At 32.8% G+C, this 26,031-nt stretch overlaps 2 protein-coding genes across 6 annotated transcripts in view; both read right to left on the bottom strand.

Moving 5' to 3' along the window:
• The window catches only part of LOC131853084 (neurocalcin homolog), a 169,757-nt gene that overhangs the window by 63,738 nt on the left and 79,988 nt on the right, over nt 1-26,031 (bottom strand). The gene's annotated exons all lie outside the window — the stretch shown is intronic.
• The window catches only part of LOC131853085 (neuronal calcium sensor 2), a 155,073-nt gene that overhangs the window by 49,217 nt on the left and 79,825 nt on the right, over nt 1-26,031 (bottom strand). For 2 of the 4 annotated variants that reach the window (XM_059203898.1, XM_059203899.1), the window contains exon 1: nt 7,482-7,922. The exons of the other annotated variants lie outside the window; for them this stretch is intronic. The gene's annotated coding sequence lies outside the window, so the exon portion shown is untranslated. Of the gene's footprint in view, nt 1-7,481; nt 7,923-26,031 lie in introns of those variants that run through there. 4 annotated transcript variants of the gene reach the window in all.

The raw sequence follows: 26,031 nt of genomic DNA, 5'->3' as shown, positions 1-26,031 counted from the left end.
ATTGTCTTTCGTATAGTTCGCAATTGCACATATTAATATATTATATTATTGCAAACTATACAATTTTCATCATTTAGACACCCATACAGTCCACCGAATCATTACAGATAGTATTAAAATAAGTTTCCTTGGATTATACAACACAATAATTTAACGTAACTATAAAAACACGTAGCTAATATGATTTTTCTTGTTGTATGGAGATAGCACTAAAAAGTGTCACTAAAATCAGTTATTAAATAGAAATATAATCAAAACTACGCTATTTATAGCTTTTTCATCATCATTACATATACTTTGTTACATACAACCAAAGTCACTGTCGCTGTCTGTCCCTATGTATGCTTAAATCTTTAAACTACGCAACGGATTTTTTAATAGATAGAGTGATTCTAGAGGAAGATTTATATAAATAATACATGTACACTCGTGCGAAGCCGGGACGAGTGTCTAGTACTGTATAAGATGCAAGGTATGATATTGTAGTGACAGATCGAAGTAACAAAACGAGAAGCGTGCGTCCGGGAGACCATATAAAAGAAATAATTAACTCTAGTTGTCTTTTGGCATTTGACCTTACCAACATCGTGGGTAGAGCTTTTATGGCTTAAAGATACACGGAAAAATAAGATATTATGTTGTTAATTGAAAAAATATATAGTTTAATATTAATAAAAGCTAATTCTTAAAATTGTTTTATATTATAAAAATGTTGATATAAAAAAAAATTATAAAAACCAAACTCATGATTTCATATCAATTGAATCTACTTCAGTAAATTACCAGTTTTTTTTTTCTATAGTATATGAAACATAAAACTTCAATAATGTAGTTCTTAATACTATAGTCCGGTCCTGAGAATTTTGAACTTTTTAAATCTACAATTGTATGTATTATTTACTAATTATACGTTTTAATATTATTAAATTTCTATTGTCCTCTTTCACATTTATTACAGTAGTCCTATATATAAAATTCTCGTGTCACAATGTTAGTTACGATACTCCTCCCAAACGGCTTTATCGATTTATATGAAATTTTATATGCATATTCAGGTCTGAGAATCGGCTCCTATCTATTTTTGATGCCCCTAAGTGGTAAGGGATGTCCATATTTTTTATTTTTGTGTCATGATATTTTATTTTCATTTTATTATTATTTAGGAGTTTAAAAATACATACAACCCTAAGTTTTCACCCTTCTAGCATCAACCTCTATTTTTTTATAGCGTTATTAAATTTAATGGCAAAACAACGTTTGCCGGGACAGCTAGTATTCTTTATAATATCTATATGAAATGTTCAAATGACATGTTTATGTAAATGCTAACAAAAATCGAAAACAAGTCCATGTATTGACGGCCTCGGTGGTCTAGTTGTTTACCACACCGCCTTACTTCCGATGGTCGCGGGTTCGATTCCTCGCACGGCTCAAACATTTGTATCCATGAGTATGATTGTTCGTTATATTGTGAATTGTCCTGAGATTATTATTATTATTGTTTACTTAAACTAAAAGTAAAAAGTTAAAGTCAAAATTAATAATAATAATCTTAGAAAGATATTTTTATCTGAGACTTGCCGCGTCTACTGGAAATTAATAAATGAATATCGGACTGAGGCACCATCAAGTGTCACCGGATTTTACAAATAAATAAATTACAAGAAACGGAGAAGTTTATTTAAATACTTTTTAACTTTCAAAAGAAAATGTAATATGAAGTTGAAATACTAAACTGAATACTGAAAAAATCTTAGACGTCAAAATCTTATTTTTATAATATTACAAGCTGTCCTGGCAAACGTTGTTTTGCCTTAAATTAGAAAAAAAAAATTAGGGGTGAACTACCCCTAACATTTAGGGGGATGAAAAATACATGTTGGCGGATTCTCAGACCTACTCAATACGCTCACGAAATTTCATGAGAATCGGTCAAGCCGTTTCAGAGGAGTATGGGAACGAAAACTGTGACACGAGAATTTTATATATAACCTAAACGGGAAGGTTAGTGAGCATGGACGTTTGTTGCTCTTTCACGCAAAAATTACTAAACTGATTTTGATGGTACTTTACAGTAATATAGCTTATACATCAGGATAACACTATAAATTTCATGCTAGTGAAACCGTGAGTTATATTCAACTGAAAATAGATAATACGCTTACATGTATTATATATATATTACATGTACACCCGTGCGAAGCCGGGACGAGTAAGTAGTTTATATTATGAATTCGAAAGTTTGAATGTATAGATGTTTGTTACTATTCCACGCAAAAATTACTAAACTGATTTTGATGGTACTTTACAGTAATATAACTTATACATCAAGATAACACTATAAATTTCAAACTAATGAAACCGTGAGTTATATTCAAGCGAAAATAGATAATAGGTTTACATGTATTATATATATATAATACATGTACACCCGTGCGAAGCCGGGACGAGTAAGTAGTTTATATTATAAAATCGAAAGTTTGAAAGTATAGATGTTTGTTACTATTCCACGCAAAAATTACTAAACGGATTTTGATGAAACTTTACAGTAATATAGCTTCAATAATTGCTAGCAATCTAACATATAAAATGTTAAAATTCTTTATAAAACACACATCGCGTACCGGCTATAAATATCAACTTGACAATTACATAATAGCATGTCTTTGCTCCGCCCTTCTGTTGCATATGCAGTCAATTTTTCAATAGCTGGCATGCGACAGAACTGTAATTATGGATGCATATTTATGGTCGATAATACCTCGTTATGGTTCAACAATCAGTATAATGGCGGACTTGGAATTATATAATTGAAACTCAATCGAGTGAGGACTTCAACTGAATTGTCTCGTTGAATACTTGATTGACAACTGTTAACCAGGATGTGATAATGGAACGGACACTTTATGTTTTCACACTCCCTAAGAGAGGATTTTTGGAAATATTAAGTTAACGACGACCTCGGTGGTCTAGCACACCGCTTTACGACCGATGGTCGCGGGTTCGATTCCTCGCACGGCACAAACATTTGTATTCATGAGTACGATTGTTTGTATCGGTCTCGATGTTTTCTATATATAATATGTATTTAATAAAAAAAAAAAATGTATTATATAACATAATATAGTACCCACAACATAAGCTTCAGCTAGCTTAACTTGAGTCTAGATGGCGCTGTGTGAATTGTGCTGAGATTATAATATTATTAAGAAGTTAAAATTGTATAGAGATCCGTCAATTTTACAGTATCGAAATGTGGTGTACCTATACAGAAATAGGTGTTGATTGTTTTATGGGGAATCCATAATTGTTGAAATAAGAAAGAAAATTAATATTAAAGATTTTTAGCATAAATAAATATTTATGCTAAAAATCTTTAATAAAATCTTATATATTTATATAAGGATATCGTTATTTGGAAATACAACACCCTGCAAGTGAAAAAGTGTTAACACAATAGTATGAAATAAAAACAAAAACGTTTTACTTGCTTGAGTTAAATACTTCAAATTTGGTTAATCTAAAAAAAAATATCAGTGCCGCTGTCTGTCCCTATGTATGCTTAATTCTTTAAAACTACGCAATGGATTTTTAAGTATTTTTTTTAAATAGATAGAGTGATTCTAGAGGAAGGTTTATATATATAATACATGTATACCCGGGCGAAGACGGGGCGTGTAGCTAGTATAATATAAAATCTAAAGATTTATTTCCGCGTATTCCAGCCATAAAGTGATAAAAGAGGTTATTAGGAGTAATATGAAAGCCTTCAATTTCAACGTTTTAATTTACTTGCTAATACGTTGGTATACAAACTTCAGTTTAGAAATAAATAAGTTTGTATCTAAAATTTTTATAAAATCTGTCCTTAAGAGGTTGAAACAGGGGATAAAGTTTATATGCGAAGTTCGTAATTTGTAAAGTTAGACGAATTAAATGTTTTAATGCTTCACAGAAAAAAGTTAGTGTTTCGTTGTTTATTAAAATTGAAACTCCAACTGGGAGAAATCCTGTACTCATAGAATAAAACTATTTTGTGGTCTCTTCTACAGTCGACTCCATTTTGTCCGGTGAAGCTTCAATGTTCAACTACGACCTATGGCTAGCAGTATTATAAAAAACTAGCTGTCCCGGCAACGTTGTTTTGCCATATAAATTAATAACGCTATAAAAATATAGGGGTTGATGATAGAAGGGTGAAAATTTAGGATTGTATGTTGTATTATAAAAAAAATATAAATAAAAATTTTGTCTAAAAAATTAAAAAAAAAATTTAGGGTTTGACTACCCCTAATATTTAGGGGGATGAAAAATAGATGTTGGCCGATTCTCAGACCTACTCAATACGCTCACAAAATTTCATGAGAATCGGTCAAGCCGTTTCGGAGGAGTATGGGAACGAAAACTGTGACACGAGAATTTTATATATAAGATATATTTTTTGGAGTTAACAGAACGCCAGATTTTGACTTAGTACATTTCTTGCGTTATAGAACAAATTAATACATACTCGTGTCATTAATTAATCTGTCAATAAAAACACCCGTGCGAAACTCTCTCATCCGTCATACTCGGGAACGGGTGCTGCTTGTGGGGACTGGTATGTTCAGGTTGCGTACACTGATTAGATTTTTAATTTTTTTTCAATAGCATATGCTGGTGGTCACTCTATGCTCCCAAATTTGAATTTAAATGAATCTGTATTATTGTAAATATGTACAAAAATAGAAAATAAATACGAGCTGAGTTTCTTGTCAGTTCTTCTCATCCCGAAATCATTCCGAACTGACGGTAGATTTGACATATCATAAGAGTCTGTAATAGAGCTATATGAATAAAGATATTTAGAATTTAGAATTTTAAATTTTGATGCCGGGCCGAGGAGTATTTTGTATTTATATTGGCTGTAGAGACGACATTCCTTTTATTTATACAACCTACTACTAGAGTATACAAATGTCACAAACATTCATATTTATTAGTTTAAATATGCATTTCATATAACTTCAAATTGTAAACTGTTTGCGTTACAACACTGATATCAAATTGTATCTGTTTGAATACTTATATGTACAATAAGCTGATAACATTCAATGGCATATGCATATATAAACAGAAAGTTATACAAATAAACGAAGCCACATATATAATTCAAGTAACAGAAAGGACAATAAATCAAAACAATACAGTGATATTTGCGACTCAAAGCGACTTTAATAAAATAAATATTTCTACGCGCTGTACTTATTTCTACGTTATAATAATAAAAAAAAATAGGGTACTACACTAAATTTGCAGCTCCTACCAGTAAACCCAAAAAATTTTGGGTTTACTGGTAGGAGCTGTTTAGGAGCCATTCTATTACTTTAAGATTCTGTAGCCCAACAACTAAAATTGAAAATCCCAAAAATTTCCAAACTATTACTATATTATATTAATTCTTTATATTACGCGTAATTCTTACAAAATTGCTTAGAATAGAATGAATGGAATTTTTAACAGATTACAAACAATTAAATATTGTGTAAAGGTTACTTTGGATTCATTCAGAAATGTTGAATACTCTACACACCCACGGAATTCGAGTACTTTGTTACATGCTGCGTAACAAGCACTTGATCGACTCTTACAATACTATTGTAGTATTAGTATCGAGAATTCTGAGAAGAACATTAATAGTCATTCATTCCTAATAACTTCAACACACGCGTAACGCCTAATTTCATGGCGAATCAATGTTACGTACTCATATCGGCGAAATAAAAATTTATATATACATATATTTCAGCGCGGCTTATCGACGTTACTTTACCTGAGAGCTGATAGCTACTTTGCCCACAGGCAAACTGTGGGCAAAGTAGCTACCAGCACCCATTACTCCAGTAGTATGGCCATTCAAAGAGGCAACGCTGCCAGTATCTTGAGTACGCTGCCTCGATGTACCGCGTTGGATTACAATGATTGTTTTTGTGTAAAAAAGAAAAAAAGATTTATATATTTAGGCGATACAATTTACTTGTACTAATCTTATGAGATACATTATGTCGATTTTTGAGATCGTTAGTAGAAGGGTTGAAGGGGTATAAAGACCCTTAAATCAAACGGTATGAGAAACGGAAAGGATTTCATTTTCCTGTTTTTGACGTCATTATATTTGTTTTCGTTCGAATATGTATTAAGAGACTGAGTGATTTACGTTTTTCTTCATGTACAGAATAAATAAACTAAATGTGAAAAGAGATTATATTGCCAAGAAACATAGCCGTTCCGCCGGATCTTGTGAAAGTAGGCAGATCAAGAAAACAAACCTTCTATTAGATTTATCTATTACTAAAATGTAACTATTCTATATAACATTGTTTTTTATCGAATACTTTAAATTGAAACTCTTTGTATGACGAATAATGAAAGTTGGGATTTTTCGGAATCGTAACTATTATTATTAAATGTAAATATTTATCAACGCGTATATTAGTCTGTTTGTTATTTACGCATTCACACCTTAACGGCTTAATCAATCATTACAAAATTGTACATACACGCAGCATTCGTGATTGAGAAGTTGGAGAACTAAATGTTCTCCAACATTGTAATTGCATTTGTAAATTATGGTCACACGGATGAACTCGCGGTCTTTTAACTCTGACGATTATGTGTAATGAATGGTATAAATCTTAAATATTACCTATAAGTTATAGATAAATGGAAATATTTTTAGTTTTCGCTACTATGCACGCATTTCTTTTAAATAACATTCTAAGTGAATACCATTAAAACGATTGTTCAATAATATCTTCGTCACGAGATAGAGAACTTCTAGATTAGTATTATGCATCGGCACTATAGCCATTTCAGTCCATTATTACAGCTCGTGTCAATGGCCACGGAATCAACAGTTACCGATATTTGGAAATCCCATTGTACAGCTATACGACAAATAAACCAAAGCTCAAGACATGCGCAGTAAAAAAAAATTAATACATCACGTGTAAAAAAAACGTCGCCTATATAATTTCTTTCTTTCGCCTCTTATTCGCCTGACTTATTTTTGCGTTTGTAAAATACGCATAGCATATATAAATTTACTAACGCACCTATACCTAATATAAACTTCAATATATTATGAAATTGTCTTGAAATGAGAGTAGATAGCGTCGAAGAAACGGCTCCACAAATACCTATACCGATGATTCCTTGTGGTTTACGATTTTACAATCTAACTTTAGAAATATAAACCAGATGGCTAGCTCACACTCAATAGAAATATTTGAATACACTTTACTCACACAAATATAGATCGGGAGAAGATAAGTATAATCACAATAAGTAAGCAAGGTAACAATGGCGTATAGTAGAAATACAAAATAATACTTCATACAGCATCAGCCATTCGCTCCGAACAGCTTATAACGAATGGCAAAATTATTGAAAATAATAAAAATAATAAGGTGCAACAATTATATTTTTTAAAGTGAACTTACCTAAGTTTCGCTGCACGAGATCGATCAAATAAGAGTGATGAGCCTGCTCGGCTCTCAGGTGTAGGATGCAGATGCGTGTGCAGCGATATCAATGAGCCTCGGCGTGCATGATCGCGCGGACGAAATAGGTATACACGGCGCGTAAACAGAGCAGCAAGGCCGGCGCCGACGGCGACCTATGGACGAATATCCCGAGAGAACGTCGTGCACGAACGGACCAACGAAACGCTCAGATCGATACCGGCGCTGCCGCGCGTTCCCTTTCGAGTGCTCAACTAACTGGCTCTGCTCAGAGAATGACGGCTACAACTGTGGGCGCACGAACACCTAAAGCGACTGTTGCATCAGAGGTATCCTGACCGTGACGACGCAGCGAATGTCCGCTGATTCGCACGGCGTATCATTTTAAATCGTGACGTAGAGAGAGGGTTCATGGAGTTGGCGCGGGGCATGCGCGTCGGGACATAGGCGCGGCGGCGCGAAGAGGCGAGGCGACGGAGGCGGAGGCGGAGGCGGCAGCGACGACGGGCGCAAGGGACAAAGCCGAGCCACGTCACGCCGCCCTATCGCTGCTTGCTGAGGGCCGCACCGCACCGAAGTCGCCGAGGGCTGTACTCGCGACCTTACCACGCGCCCAAGACGCACGCAATACCATCGATCATCGACACGCACGGCCCGCGACCTCCACACCACCACATTACATTGCTAACCAACCTACTTTGCATATTGATTCCTTACTTTCTGAAGACGGCTTCGATCTATAAATTAACAAAAACGTATCTAAAAACTTCCAAGCGGCGAACCACTTCTTGAAGCGTGACTTGAACACCCAAAGGTTTAGGCAAACTTTTCTTAGAAATTATAAGACATTTTATTGTAGTAGGAGGGGTACGAGACCCACTCATCACTAGTGTCTTAAAGGGATGAGCAAACAATCTGGAATTCTATCAACTTTCAGATTATAAGGGATTTATTTGCTGAAAAGATATAAGAGCAATCGGTTGTTGAAATAAATCTAAAAAACTGATTATTTATTTATTTATCATATATGACGAAAACTAATATGGGCTATTCCTATATGATAGCTATAAATAAAGTCTTGTAAATTCTTGCTTAATTTCATCACGATGTATAGCAAAATAACAAACGGTTTAGCCATAATGATTACCTAGGAATTTAAAAATAAGTATATTATTACCTTATCAAATGTCAAAACTGTATATAGATAAGGTAATTAAAAATATTAGCGGGAATAATATATGAGTAAAAAGTTGTGAAAAAAGAAATGTCACACACACAAAACAAGGAATCTATAGGGAAATACCTCAAAATCAACAGTCAAATCACATCTCCTGCCAACTTCCTCAATAACCAATTCTTTGATTCCATCATCAGATAAACCCGATGAAAATGCTGCACAGTTCCGAATCACCTCCATACATTTACTAAGTATAATATCGACACAACAAAATGTGTGAAAAGTTTGTTATTAGATTTTCTCTCAGAGATATATTGGTGCCCACTCTACACGACAACTTTTAGTCACTTTAGCAGGATATAAAATGTAGCTACTTGCACAAAATACCCATCTAAGTAACGTGGTAAAAGGCGCAACCGTACATATAGCGTTTATGACGCCTTCCTCGAGGTAGAGTTGTGTGCTTTAAATTCACTGCTAGATTTTTAACCGAGCCTTTTAAATGTAAACTTACAAGGATTATTTAAAAGAGCAACACACGAGTTTCTTGCTCGTTCTTCTTGTGATGAGACAGCTTTCCGAACGAGCAATAGATAAAATAAATGTTATAACTCTTCAAAAGTGCTTAAATTAGGTTTATTTGAATAAATGATTTTCTATTCTATTCTATTCTATTAATTTCCGTTCGACTGTGGCCAATTACAGAGTATCAATTAATTATACCTTAAGGATGTAGAGTGTACTGTTTTATAATGCTGGGTATTCGATCATTGGTGATAGCATGGTTTTATGCAATCCCTAGTATTTCATAATGCCGTAAAAGAATGTAAAGTACTTACTTTCTTCTAGATCAGCATGCTATTAAACAGTGTATACAATTCCCGTAAATACTCTCTCACACATCTCGCGTATTGTAAGTTTTTTGATATTGTCTACATTATCTAGGGCTACTGTTAAAAAGTCTCGCACCGAATGCTTAAAAACTTATGATTTCTATATTAAAACTGATTGCAAAGTAGTCTAGCAATCTTCTTATAATCATTCTATTGAATTGACCTGAACTAAATACGGCAATAAAACTATTGAAGGTTAAATATAATTAGTCAACTGACTGCATCTCGTAACTTGAATGCATTATTATCAACACCGCAAATTTTCTTCTATTTTACGCGTAAACAGTTTAAAGTGCATTTGCGCATAAACTGAAAACTGAAGTAAATATAATACACATAGGTATTCTATTTAAAGATTTTATTACACAAGTAACCTTTCTATTGCTATTTTTACTTTCCATACTCGTTATACTAATTTTTATTTGAATTCTTATAAATTTATTTATAACACACAAATACAAATATAAAGGTGTATATGGCAGACTTAACACCATAAGTTTGACGACCTCGGTGGTCTAGCGGTCTAGCACACCGCTTTACGTCCGATGGTCGCGGGTTCGATTCCTCGCACGGCACATTTGTATTCGTGAGTATAATTGTTTGTATCGGTCTGGGTGTTTTCTATATATAATATGTATGTATTTACGAAAAAAAAAATTATCTATGTATCTGTATCAGTTATCTAGTACCCATAACACAAGCTTTAGCTAGCTTAACTTGGGACTAGATGGCACTGTGTGAATTGTCCTGAGATTATTATTATTATTATTATTATAAGGCATTTTCTCTCACTCGACCATAAGGCAAACAGAGATTACTATGACGCCCTAGTTTCAGTAAATAATTACATAATATAACTTCCTTTTATTATTTAAAACGAAGGAGGTACAATTATAATAAAATTCATTAAATGAAATATATATAGATACTTAAATAATGATATATTATAATACATATATATATTTAGGCACACATTAATATACATATAAAATAATGAATATTCCAGTGAAAGCGGGAGATAATTTAACACTAAATTAATGTTGTAATTTTAATTACACTAGTCGTTGGAAATATGTTTTCCTAACTTGGATTTAAAGGTAAATTTGGCAGTGGAAACTACATTTTACTAGAATTTACTGATCATTAAATTCCGTTAACGCGTAAATATGTTATTAATACAGTTGATTGCATTAAATAACCGATTCATTAGTGTTGTGGCAAGCGGTGAATATTAATTCAAACACTACAACGTCTCAGCATTGTTTATTAGAGTATCTTCTTTAAAAACCATGACCTATATCGCTATAAAATGTTTTTAATTTTCTTCGTTCATTATTATACATACAAAACAATTGTACGTACATCAAATTACAATTTTTATATTTAAATAATATAACAATATATTAACAATACATTTCTATCCATACAATATTACTTTTTAATTTTTTGTTAGTATTTTGGCGCCAAAGTTATTTCACTTTTTTAATATGAACTGAAGGCAACGGAACAAAACCAAACAGCTATATTTACATTATTACAATTAACAAATTGATAATAATTATAATATTGAGATAATTTTCAAAGTGGGATATTTAACAAGCATGAAATATTAACTCATCAGAGCACTGTCAAATGTACACACTTAGTGCAATTAATGCGGCTCTATAGTTAATTAATCAGCTCGATTGAGATATTCAGGTATCGAGAGGTGCTAATATTATTATGTTGTTCATTACCCAGCGTTTGATGTATTCACAGTCAATGTTACACATATATCTTGTACATATTGTTTAATACTATGATTTTAAAACATAATGATAGTACATAATTGCATTTATCTCTTTATATCTTTGTCCGCGTGGAATTAAACTTTATTTTTCTAAAATAAAAGTAGCCTAAGTTACTCCCTATTACTACATCAGCTACCTGCCAAAAAACCCGTTAAACCCGGTCCAGCCATTTCAGAGATTAGCCAGAACAAACAGACAGACAAACAAAAATTTTTAAAAGCGTATTTTTGGTATATGCACCGTAATTATATTCATATGCATGTAGTAAAATACGGTTATTTCAATATTACAAACAGACTCCAATTTTATTTATATATATCGATTATTTTCCATATTTGTACCATTTTAATTAAATAATTATACTATGTCATTTGACAAATTATATAAATAACTTACAATGCTACTGAATAGTCCTAAAATAAAACTATTCATTACAACTGTGTGGGAGTGTGAAGGACGCTGGGGTAGGGTCGGTGCAGCCAACGATGGTGGTAATTAAATGCGCAATATGTATGTATAACAGTATATTACAAAAATATATGTCGTAACAAACTATATAAGAAAGCAAGAGCAATAGAACTTATAATAGAAGGCATAACAAACCGATAGCAACCAATATAAAATATAAATATTTAAAAATAAGGAATTGTCGTGCCAGCCAGCGGCCCGGATGTAAGGAGTCCTGTACAACAACCTATAAATATTTAAATAGATTTATAATATAAGAATCCCATTTCAGGTTTTAAAATGGATATAACGTATAAATGGATAAAATGGATAAAAGTTTTCATTCATGCAATTAAAATTATATAACTCTATAATTTTAATTGCATTAATGAAAACTGATTACACTAATAATGCGTGAGTAGCGATTTCTATGTTGATTATCGCATGCCTCTTACTTGTTATACTGTAATTATTTATATAAAATAAAACAACCATTCAAAAGAGCAACACACAAGTTTCTTGCTCGTTCTGCTTGTGATGAATCTGCGTTCCGAATGAGTGGTAGAATCAAAATATGACTATTCAAAAGTGCTTGTAATGAGTTTATTAGAATAAAGATTATTTATATTTCTGTTCAAGTTCAAAAGTTAAATTTCTAGTAGCACACTTTATTAACAGCAGTTAATAAACGAATAATAATTTGGTTTCTCATGACATGATATGCTATTTTTTCATCTTTATTTAACTTTCGTATATCAAAAACTAAAAACAAAAGATCTAAAACTCGTATAACTTTCGACAATAAGGCAGAATTCTCTATATCTGTTATATTTCTAATACGGTGTAGTTTTGCAGTAATTTATTTTAATAGATAAAAAAAACCAGGACCAATGCTGCTGATCTGCGGCCTTTAGAGAAAATCAATTTAGCCAAGCCACTCGATTACCATCTAAGATGACTACTCGATAGCGGTCTGTGTAGGGGAATTTCATTAAATAAATAACATACACAAATACAAACTATATAGTAGTAATCGAAACAACCCCAATTTATACTATTGATATTATACTAACAATTAGTACTAAGAAATAATTAAGAAAATTCTTAATTATTTCTTAGTCATATTCAAAAGTGCTTATAATGAGTTTATTTGAATAAAGATTATTTTTATTTCTAAACAAACATTTCTTAATTATTTCTTAGTACTACAGTTCGGAATGGTTTCGAGATGAGAAGAACTGAAAAGAAACTCAGCTCGTAATCTTTTCATAAGTTGTACATGTTTACAATAATACAGATTCATTTAAATTCAAATTCGAGAGAATAGAGTGACCACCAGCATATGCTTGCAAAAGCAAATAAATATAAACGATTAATTAATTAAAATGATAAACAGATGATGGTCATCAGATGTGAATTCGCTATTTACCGCTTAATTGGGATCGTCAAAGCGTGTTTTTGATTTCACTTTGATGTTGATGCAGTCATTTCATTCGTTACACCACAAACATTCATATCGCCCAATATTAACATTGTTCAGTCGGTACTAATTAATTAAACGAGGGGGCGGTAATTGTTCGTAGGGGGGGTTGTTATTGGGCGATTGCCGCAGCAATATTGTATGTATAGTGTTTACAGACTACGGTCAACTTTGACCACCCTCCGTCGCTTGTCACTAGAAATCTAAATGTTGCGGTTAATATATAAATTGACAAAGGGATTTCAGTTTGTAATTGTAGTCCCATTCAGTAATTCACGATACCTACTTTGCTAGTGTATAACACAGATTATAGCAGGTAATATATACTAATAATTCCTTAAAGGGGTACGGTAGACTCGAACGAAACCTTATGTAAATAACAAAACATAAAAAATATTGATCTCGAGTCGACAACATATATCCGCAAAATTCGGATTATGGAGTATTTCGTTAAATTCTAATGACAATGACGCAGACGTCATCTTTTCATGTCACTAGCTAACAACCAATCAACACATCACGTGCGTTCGCGCCAACGCGCCAAGGTATCCATCACAAAGAACTGTGACTCTGTGACTGTGTAAAACGAAACGTCTTGCCGGAAACATCGAGTGAATCATAACAAAATTAAATACTTTTATACTTACATACTACTACAGAAATATCTACCCACATTTCACCCGAGCGAAGCCGGGTTTTCATCTAGTATACTATATTTTAGTCACCCACAGAAAAAAGTAGAGATAGATATATTTATATAAATTATTACTGTATTATATTTTGTAGTTAGGTCTCCGACGGTATATAGACAAACAATATAGTGACATAAACAACATTCATTTGGTCCAGGGGACTTAGTGCGAGTAATATCATTAAGTTGGTGCATAAATTCATCTAGTAACTTAAGATCTAGCGCTTTCTTTGTTCGCCGTGCGCACCTCTAATACAGGTGCTAATGCCCTTAGCTTTATGAGACTTTTCCACAGCATAATGTTAACTTTACAATATTAATATAATAGTAAATGGATCCAACGTCACTCATACGATTAAGTAGTCGTTTGGAAAGATTAACAGCGAACTAGTTACTTTAAACGGCAAACATTAGTTTGCATAATTCCAACGGACAGAGTTTTGTGCGGATCATCTCGTAACTCACACAAGAGTACCAGGTTTCCTTATCATATAAGAATATATAGAGGGGCATCCTCCATAATAATATGGTAATGCTACATACAGTATAAAGGAAATTCCCTGAAGCGCGGCCGTATGTACGTAGGAACCATAGGATAAAACTAAAGCTGTTTCACATCTATACATATAAATAAAATTGGAGTGTCTGTTTGTAATATTGAAATAACCGATTCTACCACATGCATATGAATATAAATACGATAAATACACCAAAATATGAAATGTAATTTTGTAATTTACCAACATAGTTTATAAGATGTTTACATGAATATTTTATTAATAAAAAATAAAAAAACATATTTTATCATGTTCCGGCTAATCTCTGAAATGGCTGGACCGATTTTGACGGGACTTTTTTTGGCAGGTAGCTGATGTAATAAGGAGTAACTTAGCTTACTTACCTACTTTTATTTTAGAAAAATAAAGTAAAATTCCACGCGGTCAAATCGCAGGACAGCTAATTTAATATATACTCGTAGATATATTAATAGAAACAAGCCAGTTATATAAAACGATTTAGACTTAGATATGGTAGATGCATAAACTAAAATAGTGTAAATTGTTATATTTTCTTGCGTGTGTTATAAAAATAGCATGTTATAGCTACGGGGAGTTTATAATGATGTACGATTCCTTCCTTCATAATAATGAACACCGCAGAATGCATTAGAACTGCGAGGTAGACGGTATATCATGGCACATAATCTCGAACATACGTTTAAAACACACCCAATTAGCACTACAACATAATATCTACTTACAAACAAGACTAAAGTGTATAAGATATATAATATGAAGAATATACAAGGTATATATGAGTACATATGTTGACTAAAACATATAAAAACTTTGACAGTATTACGTTAAATATTTTTAATAAACTAATTTCTATATTTTAGATTTGTTACTGAAGAAAAAAATTTTTTTAACTTTTATCAGTTTGCTGAGACTAATGTCAGAAAAGACTTAGCCGATTAGAATGCTGTTTTTAATGTATTCTGCTTGTGGCGTGGCAATGTGGCAAGCTTTTGGTAACATTTAGTTTTGTTATAAACTAACCAGCTACTCGGCCCGACTTCGCACGGGTGTACATATATAATATATTATATATTATATTGGTTATGTATTCAATATTTTTTTCTTTTTGAGTATTTAATTGAATTAGTGCTAATCGGTGGTTTGTATTCACACACTTAAACTTAAATTGTAAGTAAGAATAAATTATTTAAAAGAGCAACACACAAGTTTCTTGCTTGTTCTTCTTGTGATGAGACAGCATTCCGAATGAGCGGTAGATTAAAAAAAAAAAATGTTATGACTATTCAAAAGTGCTTCAATGTAATTTTATTTGAATAAATGATTTTCTATTCTATTCTATTCTATTCTATACATCTTTAAACCTTCCTCTTAAATCACTCTAAACAAAACCTCTTCAAAATCCGTTGCGTAGTTTTAAAGATTTAAGCATACATAGGTACAGACAGCGACTTTTATACTATGTAATGATGATGATGTTTAAACAAATACTACGAATAAGAAGTATCTGTTTAAACTGGTAGAGATTAAAATCTAACCGAGAAACCAGCAACAGTTAAATCTATACATATATATTAAATAAAATTGGAGTGTCTGTTTGTAATATTGAAATAACCTTCTTTTACTACATGCATATGAATATAAATACGGTATATACACCAAAATAACATTTTTTAGAATTTTTGTCCTTCTGTCTGTCGGTCTGTTTGTTTCGGCTAATATCTGAAATGGCAGGACCGATTTTGACCGGACTTTTTTTGGCAGGCAGCTAATGTAATAAGAAGTAACTTAGGCTACTTTTATTTTCGAAAAATAATGTTAAATCGCGGGAACAGCTGGTTATAAATAAATCGCAAATAATATTTCTGTACAACCCTGAACTGCAGTATTATTTATAAAACTTAGTGCTATATAAATATTTATCTTAATTCGCATAATTGTACATAAACCAGAAAAACTACAGTGATGTTAAAAACTATAATGGGAACGAGACTATGAGTGTTTGTTGTAAACTGCCGGACCATTGTTTACCGTGATCTCGTATACAATATCACGAAATGAAACGGAGCGAAAGGTAAATGCTTGTAGAAATGGAAGTATTAAGAATATTTTCGCTATAACAAACAAACAATTCGTTTCATATAAACCGACGGCCTCGGAGGTCTAGCGGTTTAGCACCTCGCCTTATTTTCGATGGTCGCGGGTGCGATTCTTTGCACGGTACATTTGTATTCATGAGTATGATTGAATCGATCTGGGTGTTTTCTATATATAATCCTAGCTACTCGCCCCGGCTTCGGACGGGTGTACATGTATTATATATATAAACCTTCCTCTTGAATCACTCTATCTATTAAAAAACCACTTCAAAATCTGTAGCGTAGTTTTAAAGATTTAAGCATACATAGGGACAGACAGCGACAGCGACTTTGTTTTAGACTATGTAGTAAGGTATGTATTTACGAAAAAAAACTATGTACTTGTATCAGTCATCTAGTACCCATAACACAAGCTGTAGTTAGCTTAACTTGGGCACTGTGTGAATTGTTCTGAAATTATTTTTATATAATATGTTAGAAAATATTTTCTAGATACAGAAAAAAAACTATATAGAATATAATTATATTAAGAATTAATTAACTTAAGTAGTATATTATAAATAACTAGCTACTCGCCCCGGCTTCACACGGGTGTACATGTATTATATATATAAACCTTCCTCTTGAATCACTCTATCTATTAAAAAAAACCGCTTCAAAATCCGTTGCGTAGTTTTAAACATATAAGCATACATAGAAACATACAGCGACAGCGACTTTATTTTGTACCATGTATAATAATGATAAAGAAATCTATGAATCCTACACATATTCGTAGAGTACAGGTACAGAAACGTATTAAAGACAAAAGATAATAAGAGTTGTCTATTTTAAATGTGGCTCAAAATAGATAATTACAGATCTTTCCAGCCACCATTGTGAGTACGTACAACAATAGGACACCCACGGTTTATATTATCAGATTAATTCTAATCCTAAATAAACAAGAAGAACGCTTTTACTACATCCATTGGAGACAAAACAAAATTAATGTAAAACTCTATTCAGACTCAGGATGATCATATTACAATAACAAACTATCATTATCGTCATAATAATTATTATAGAAAAAATAAAATATATAACTTTCAACTTGTTATCCTTTAAATAAAACATGAATACCAAATAATCAACTTAAATTTCGAGAGCACTCATCTCATTTATAATGTAACTAGTTGCTCACACTATACACACACATATATAAACCTTCCTTTTTTTTTCTTTCGTACTACTCTAATGCTGTTGGCCGTAGCTGGCCTTTACAACTTTACCGGACGTTAGGGGGCGAGTACAGATGGCACTCCAAACCCGCGGAAGGACTTATGGAGCGGCTGAAGGCCAACTCCTGCCTGACGGATACGATAAACCTTCCTCTAGAATCACTCTATCTATAAAAAAAACCGCTTCAAAATCCGTTGCGTAGTTTTAAAGATTTAAGCATACATAGGGACAGACAGCGACAGCGACTTTATTTTATACTATGTAATGATTAACTACTCGCCCCGGCTTCGCACGGGTGTACATGTATTATACACACAAACCTCCCTCTTGACTCACTCAATTTATTAAAAAAAACCGCTTCAAAATCCGTTGCGTAGTTTTAAAGATTTAAGCATACATAGGGACAGACAGCGACAGCGACTTTATTTTATACTATGTAATGATTAACTACTCGCCCCGGCTTCGCACGGGTGTACATGTATTATACACACAAACCTCCCTCTTGACTCACTCAATTTATTAAAAAAAACCGCTTCAAAATCCGTTGCGTAGTTTTAAAGATTTAAGCATACATAGGGACAGACAGCGACAGCGACTTTATTTTATACTATGTAATGATTAACTACTCGCCCCGGCTTCGCACGGGTGTACATGTATTATACACACAAACCTCCCTCTTGACTCACTCAATTTATTAAAAAAAACCGCTTCAAAATCCGTTGCGTAGTTTTAAAGATTTAAGCATACATAGGGACAGACAGCGACAGCGACTTTGTTAGATACTATGTAACTAGCTACCCACCCGGGTTTGCACGGGTGTACATGTATTATACACACAAACCTCCCTCTTGACTCACTCAATTTATTAAAAAAAAAAACCAGAGATAGGTTCTTGGAATTTAATTTAATAATAATAATAATAGTAACTAAACTGGGTAATTATTATTTATAATTGATTCTGAAATATGTTTTATCAATAGCTAGCTACTCGCCTCGGCTTCGCTCGGGTGTACATATATTATATATATGAACCTGCCTAGAATCACTCTATCTGTTAAAAAACCGCTTCAAAATCCGTTGCGTAGTTTTAAAGATTTAAACATACATAGGGACAGACAGCGACAGCGAATTTATTTTATACTATGTAATGATAATGTTACTTCAAAATATAGTACATATATTTCTTATAATATATAGTTAGCACACAATATAATGAACAATTTGTAGGGGATAGTATCTCCCAGCTGAGAGGTTTTCGGTATTAAATCGAAACAACCCTAATTATACAGGTAGATCTATTTATGTATACTAATGTATACAAAGAAACTTTGCGAAACGTTGAATAGAGTACCTTGCTAAGTTTCATGAGTTATCGATTTTAGACTGATGTGCCGCCGTGGCACGCCTGAGGCTTTATCAAAATTATTCACCCCATGTTACAACAACGGGCTATGTATTCGTGTAGATCTGGGACATAAATGCATTTCGATTATGTAACGGTCAATCATGCGGTGCACGTTGAATCTACATTTCAATTTAGATTTGCTGAATATTTGAATATTGATTGGAAACATGCATTGTTTCGTATAATTATTGCATCTGCCCATCGGACGGGAAATAATTCCGGACTGAACGAACATTTGTCCTCGGGCCTAAATATTGTCAGCAGGTATTATATATCAAACTAGCTCTACCCGCGATTTGGTCCGAGTGGAATTTACCTTATTTTTCGAAAATAAAAGATTTTTTTTTTTAAATAAAAATACCTAAGTTACTGCTTATTTCATCAGCTATATGCCAATAAAAGTCCGTCAAAATCAGTCCATCCATCTAAGAGATTAGGCGGAACAAACAGACAGACTGACAAAAAAATGTGAAAAATGTTATTTTTGTGTATATACCGTATTCATATTCATATGCATGTAGTAAAAAATGGTTATTTCATCATCATATACAAACAGACACTCCAATTTTATTTATATATACAGATAATAATAATGCATCAGTTAACAATGCATGTTTGTGCTATGTAGGTTCCAAATTTAAGCTCATTAACTAAAATAGATAATTATTAGTTCTAGTAGTAAATTTAATTAATACCAGTATAAAATTGAGTATAGGAAATGTTGCCTGTATCAAAATAAATATTTCAACCTACAAAAAATAAACTACATTTGCCATCTCGTGCCTAAAGAGGCACAAGAGATTAAAAAGTAATGTTTTATATATTATATAATTGTATTAGGTGACAAGTACAATTACATTTTTTCTAAATTTATAAGCAATTATATTATTTGTGTGTTTGTTTAATTTTATTTATACCATTTGGTAAATACTTTGAAAGTCTAATACATTACTTCAGTTATTTGTACAATTATCTATATATATAAATAAAATTGGAATGTCTGTTTGTAATATTGATATAACCGTTTTTTACTACATGCATATATATTATAATAAATACGATACATACACCAAAATAAATTTTTTTACAATTACTGTCCGTCTGTCTGTCTGCATGATTGTTCCGGCTAATCGCTGAAATGGTTAGACCGATTTTGACGGGACTTTTTTTGGCAGGTAGCTAATGTAATAAGGAGTAATTTAGGCTACTATTATTTTAAAAAAATATTTTATATTAGAAAATTATACGTATTAGGTGACAAATAGTTTTTTTTTTCTAAATTGATAAGCGACTACGTTATTCGTGTGTTTGATCAATTTTATTTAATATATTTGGTAAATACTTTGTCAGTCTAATACATTACATTAGTTATTTGTACAATTATAAAATATATATCAAAATCAAATTTGAATTTGTAATTTTATTCGTAGTATTTGTTAATTAATACGTAAATATACATAACTAACTTAATTATACAACAAAGAACCTAATATTAAAAACATTAAAACATATAATACAATAACTAACTTTGACAGTTTAATACAATACTTCAGTTGGTTGATACTACATATAAATACTTCGTTATAATTCACTGTCCTCAACGGAAATAAATAAATGGGAATGATATCAATGTAACATCAGGATTTCGCTATTAAAATAACACCGTCATAGTTACCTACGTATCTAACTTACAAAGCTTTTGGAACTTAATTGCAGTGGTAATAGGTCCGGCGAGCCGGGATACAGGTAAAAAGCTCGCAGAAGATAAAGGTCAACTCTCTTATGGCAGCCAATTTGTACAATATTCCTGAAAGAGGAAAGCACACTATAGCGTGTATTTGAAAAGAGCCTTTTATACGGGACTGCAATTCATATCGTATACTGAATGGTGGAGGTGGAGAGGCAAAGGAGTTGAATGGGATGGGTTTGGTCGGAGGCAGACGTATAATCAAATTACGTGACTACGATGTATTTTAAACTCTTGATTTAATGATGAAATTAATATTGAATTTACACTATGAATGTAACATTTAAAAGTTACATTCGTAGTGTAAAATTTTATTTATAAGTATAGATTAATCTATACATATAAATAAAATTGGAGCATCTGTTTATAATATTGAAATAACCGATTTTTACTACATATGAATACTAATAAGATTATAATACCTACATTTTTTACAGTTTTCTCTGTCTGCCTGTTCCGGTTAATCTCTGAAACGGCTGGACCAACTTTGACGGGACTTTTTTTAGCAGATAGTTGATGCAACAAGGAGTAACTTAGACTACTTTTATTTGAGAAAAATCTCTAATTAATTTTTTGTTAAATTCCACGCGGACGAAGTCGCGAGTACAGCTAGTTTTTAATTATATTTAGAATGTATACGATAACCGAAAATACTTATCTCATTTTTTTACGACCTCGGTGGTCTAGCGGTCTAGCACACCGCTTTACGTCCGAAGGTCGCGGGTTCGATTCCTCGCACGGCACATACATTTGTATTCATGAGTATGATTGTTTGTATCGGTCTGGGTGTTTTCTATATATAATATGTATGTATTTACGAAAAAAAAATATCTATGTACTTGTATAAGTTATCTAGTACCCGTAACACAAGCTTTAGCTAGCTTAACTTGGGTCTAGATGGCGCTGTGTGAATTGTCCTGAGATTATTATTATTATATTATTTATTAAAGCACTTTGTAGAAACGATCGAATTAAGAGATGGCAAAAATTAAAAACTTTTGTAAATATTGCAAGTGCTCTCTAAGAAAACTCATTAGAAGAAAAGTGGATACGTGCGCTGAGTACAAAAACAGAAAATAATAATACTTACGAATAAAGACTACCCGGAAATACGAGAATGTACAAAAGTATTATACTGATATTTATATTTAATCTACCATAAACAAAGTGTTTCCTTCCTTTCCTTCTGACGCTCAATCATGTACTGAATAAATTTCATATTAGCTTTGCTAATTAAAGTCTTTAATTTGATTATATAGGTAAACTATTTGTAATCTTTTCTAAAATAAAAGTAGCCTACGTTACTCCTTATTACATCAGCTGCCTGCTAAAAAAGTCCCGTCAAAATCGGTAAAGCCATTTCAGAGGTTAGCCGGAACAAACAGATAGACAGACAAAAATTGTAAAAAATGTTATATTGGTGTATGTAGTATTTATATTCATATGCATATAGTAAAAACGGTTATTTCAATATTACAAACAGACACTCCAATTTTATTTATATGTATAGATAAGCGACAGTCACCATTTACCTTCTGGTGGATCGTCGAACACCATTTCAGTTACAGAAATCAGTCTGTCTCAAATAAATCACTTTTTTTTCGGACTACTCTAATGATGTTGGCCGCAGCTGGCCTCTACAGCTTCACCGGACGATAGAGAGAGAGTGCAGATGCCATCCAAACCCGCCTGACGGATACTACTTTAGTCTGAAATCACGGCTTGGTTAGTTCGCTCAGCCCGTCGAAATTTTGATCCCCGTTTGAATTGGACGGGGGTTCGATCGGAGATGTTTACAAATCAGTGTAAGCCAAAAACAGTAGCCGGTGAGTTTAATAGTAATAGCCTCAATACTGACAGTTCATCAAATTGTTTATTCAAAATTAGGTGCAGCGCAATGGAAGAAGTCGCAGAGGTTTCCTCGAATCCGGTCGTGAATTTTATAACGTCATAAACTCGGTCGGTTAATGTAAAGGTCAACATTCATTTTAAGGATATATAAAACTTTCACGATCGTAGCTACCTTACCGTACGTTCATATAATTTGGAGAGTTATAAATGTATTAATACTAAATTTAAGTAGATACATTTATAATTTGCGTTGGCCGAAGTTGTCAAACTCCTATAAGATTTAAGATTCAATTTCATTTGTCCTCTGTTAATCAGTGTTTCAACTTCCAGCGAAATAGTTAACTAACTTCCTACATCAATTTTGATAATTATTACCAATAAATTCTTAATGTAACATCACTTTGCGATAGACGGACGGACGGTGTCACATCGTAAAGTTCCTTTAGCGGCTTCTTGGTATGGAATTCGAATATTCAAACAATAATATAGGGATTACTCACACTACGTTAATTTGCGGTAAAGTAGAAACAAAGTTTAGACGAAGCAAAGTTTCAGGCTTTGTGGTGATTTTATAGAATTATTAGTTCGTACATTATTGAACAGTTACAGTTTCATCAGAAGTAGAAATAATAATGTAAATGGTTCTAGGAACACAATCCATTTTATATATAATATTCAATATACACGACTATTCTATTCTGCTACACAGCCCTATTGAGATTCTAATGTTAACGTTATAGATCACTTTTGTAGAAGAATCAAAATATGGTCGAGCGCAGTGATGGCTGGCTCATCCGTCATACTCGTGAACGAGTTCTGCTTGTCTGCTCTTATCACTACGACTGATTTAATCTTATTGTATATTTATATTTGACCCAAAAAATTAGTGCTTGTTGGTAGTTTGTATTCACACGTTTCGACTTGTAAATGTAAACTTACAAGAACACACAAGTTTCTTGCTCGTTCTTCATGTGATGAGACAGCTTTCCGAACGAGTGGTAGATAAAAAACAAATTGTTATGACTATTCAAAAGTGCTTAAATTAAGTTTATTTGAATAAATGATTTTCTATTCTATTCTATTCTAATCAATAACTATCAAATGTCAAAATAATCGCAATATATTAAACATTGCTTCAAATATCATATTATTCTTAAATTTAATCTCACTTATATTATGAACGTAATATTTCATGAGTATGAATGGATATTTGTTACTCTTTCACACAAAAACTACTCAACGGATTTTGATGAAACTTTTCAGTATAAATATATAGCTATATTTTTTAATGAAATTTAACGTGACAGCGAGAACAGCTAGTTACATATAATTTTATTAAATTCATTTACACGGCCTATATTTTCCTATGGGTATGGAATATCTTAGATTACAAAATATTATAATATATATATAATTCATTTCAATGAAGATACTGGCACATTAATGATAATTATAAAGTTTTATGATATATTATATACTAGTTGCTCCCGCGACTTTGTCCGCGTGAAATTAAACTTTATTCTTCTAAAATAATAATAGCCTAAGTTACTCCTTATTACATCAGCTACCTGCAAATAAAAGTCCCGTAAAAATAGGTCGAGCTATTTCAGAGATAAGCTGGAGCAAACATACAGACAGATTGACAAAAATTGTAAAAAATGTTATTTCTTTGTATGTACCGTATTTATATTCATATGCATGTAGTAAAAAACGTTTATTTCAATATTACAAACAGATACTCCCATTTTATTTATATGTACACATATATATAGATGTATAGATTTAGTAAAGGTATAATGTAGTAGGGTCTTTTCTTCAACAACCTATACTATTACTTAAAACTTCACCATAGACCTACACCCCACCGTGGACGCAGGTACATGCATTTTTTTTTTTTAGTGGATGATAATGGAATGGTGCACTCGCCTGCGCTAACGGTTTACGCTGGCGACACACTAGTGGAGGATGATAGGATGAACATGAAGTCAGGTCAGTTAGCCCATCGTGACAAATTCACTAAGAATTTATCACGATGGTTTCCAGGGGGAACCGCGTGGAGGTTAACCTAACATGGTACATTGCTAGCAATGGGGTTTTTAGTCCACATTACTAACAACTCCCCTCCCCCCAGGTACATGCATTCTAAATTACAAAATGTAAGCTGTCAACTCCACTTTTACGTTTCCCACAGGTCCACTGTGGTGCGTCCTGGGAACGATGGGGCTAAATTCCTATAATAAACGCCATGCACTAACTGTCCTGATGACATGTTCTCTATTATTCACTGCTGCCCCGCCCCTCTGCTATATAGCAATTGTTGTAGGTGGGATCATTTATAATCATTATTATCATTACATAGTATAAAACAAAGTCGCTGTCGCTGTCTGTCCCTATGTATGCTTAAATCTTTAAAACTACGCAACGGATTTTGAAGCGGTTTTTTAATAGATAGAGTGATTCTAGAGGTAGGTTCATATATAGAATACATGTACACCCGTGCTAAGCCGGGGCGAGTAGCTAGTCACATAGTATAAAACAAAGTAGCTGTCGCTCTGTCCCTATGTATGTTTAAATCTTTAAAACTACGCAACGGATTTTGAAGCATTTTTTTAATAGATTGAGTGATTCTAGAGGAAAGTTTATATATTATATAATACATGTACACCCGTGTAAAGCCGGGGCGAGTAGCTAGTCTTAATTACTTAGTGCACTCTTTTTTATGTTATGAATGTGAACTTATTTGCGTGATGATTAAATGATTATTTGCAGGTTGACCTCGTGGTTCCCCTGGAAACCATACTGATATATTCATAGTAATTTTACCACGATGGGCTAATTGACCTGACCTCATGTACATCTTATCATCCTCCACTGGTGCCCCATTCCATTATCATTCATGAAAAAAAAAACATCGAAATTCACATGTAATACCTTCATCACCTTATGTGCACCATTCCGCTATCATCGATAAAAATTTTAGACTAGACACTATTTTCTGTGTATACATTGTGGAATGAACTACCTGCCGAGGTTTTCTCACAAGACTACAGCATGGGGTTTTTCAAGAAGGGTATATTAAGGTTTCTTAGGGGTCGGCAACACGCACGTGACACCCCTGATGTTTCCGGTGTCCACAGGCTACGGTAACTGTTTACCATCAGATGGGCCGTATGCTTGATTGCCATCTACGTG

Source organism: Achroia grisella, unplaced genomic scaffold, assembly GCF_030625045.1.
Source record: "Achroia grisella isolate CSIRO2021 unplaced genomic scaffold, CSIRO_AGI_Agris_v1 utg874, whole genome shotgun sequence".
Taxonomy (NCBI): Eukaryota; Metazoa; Arthropoda; class Insecta; order Lepidoptera; family Pyralidae; genus Achroia; species Achroia grisella.
The sequence above is the reverse complement of the archived record's forward strand: the minus strand, read 5'-3'. Positions and strand labels throughout refer to the sequence as shown.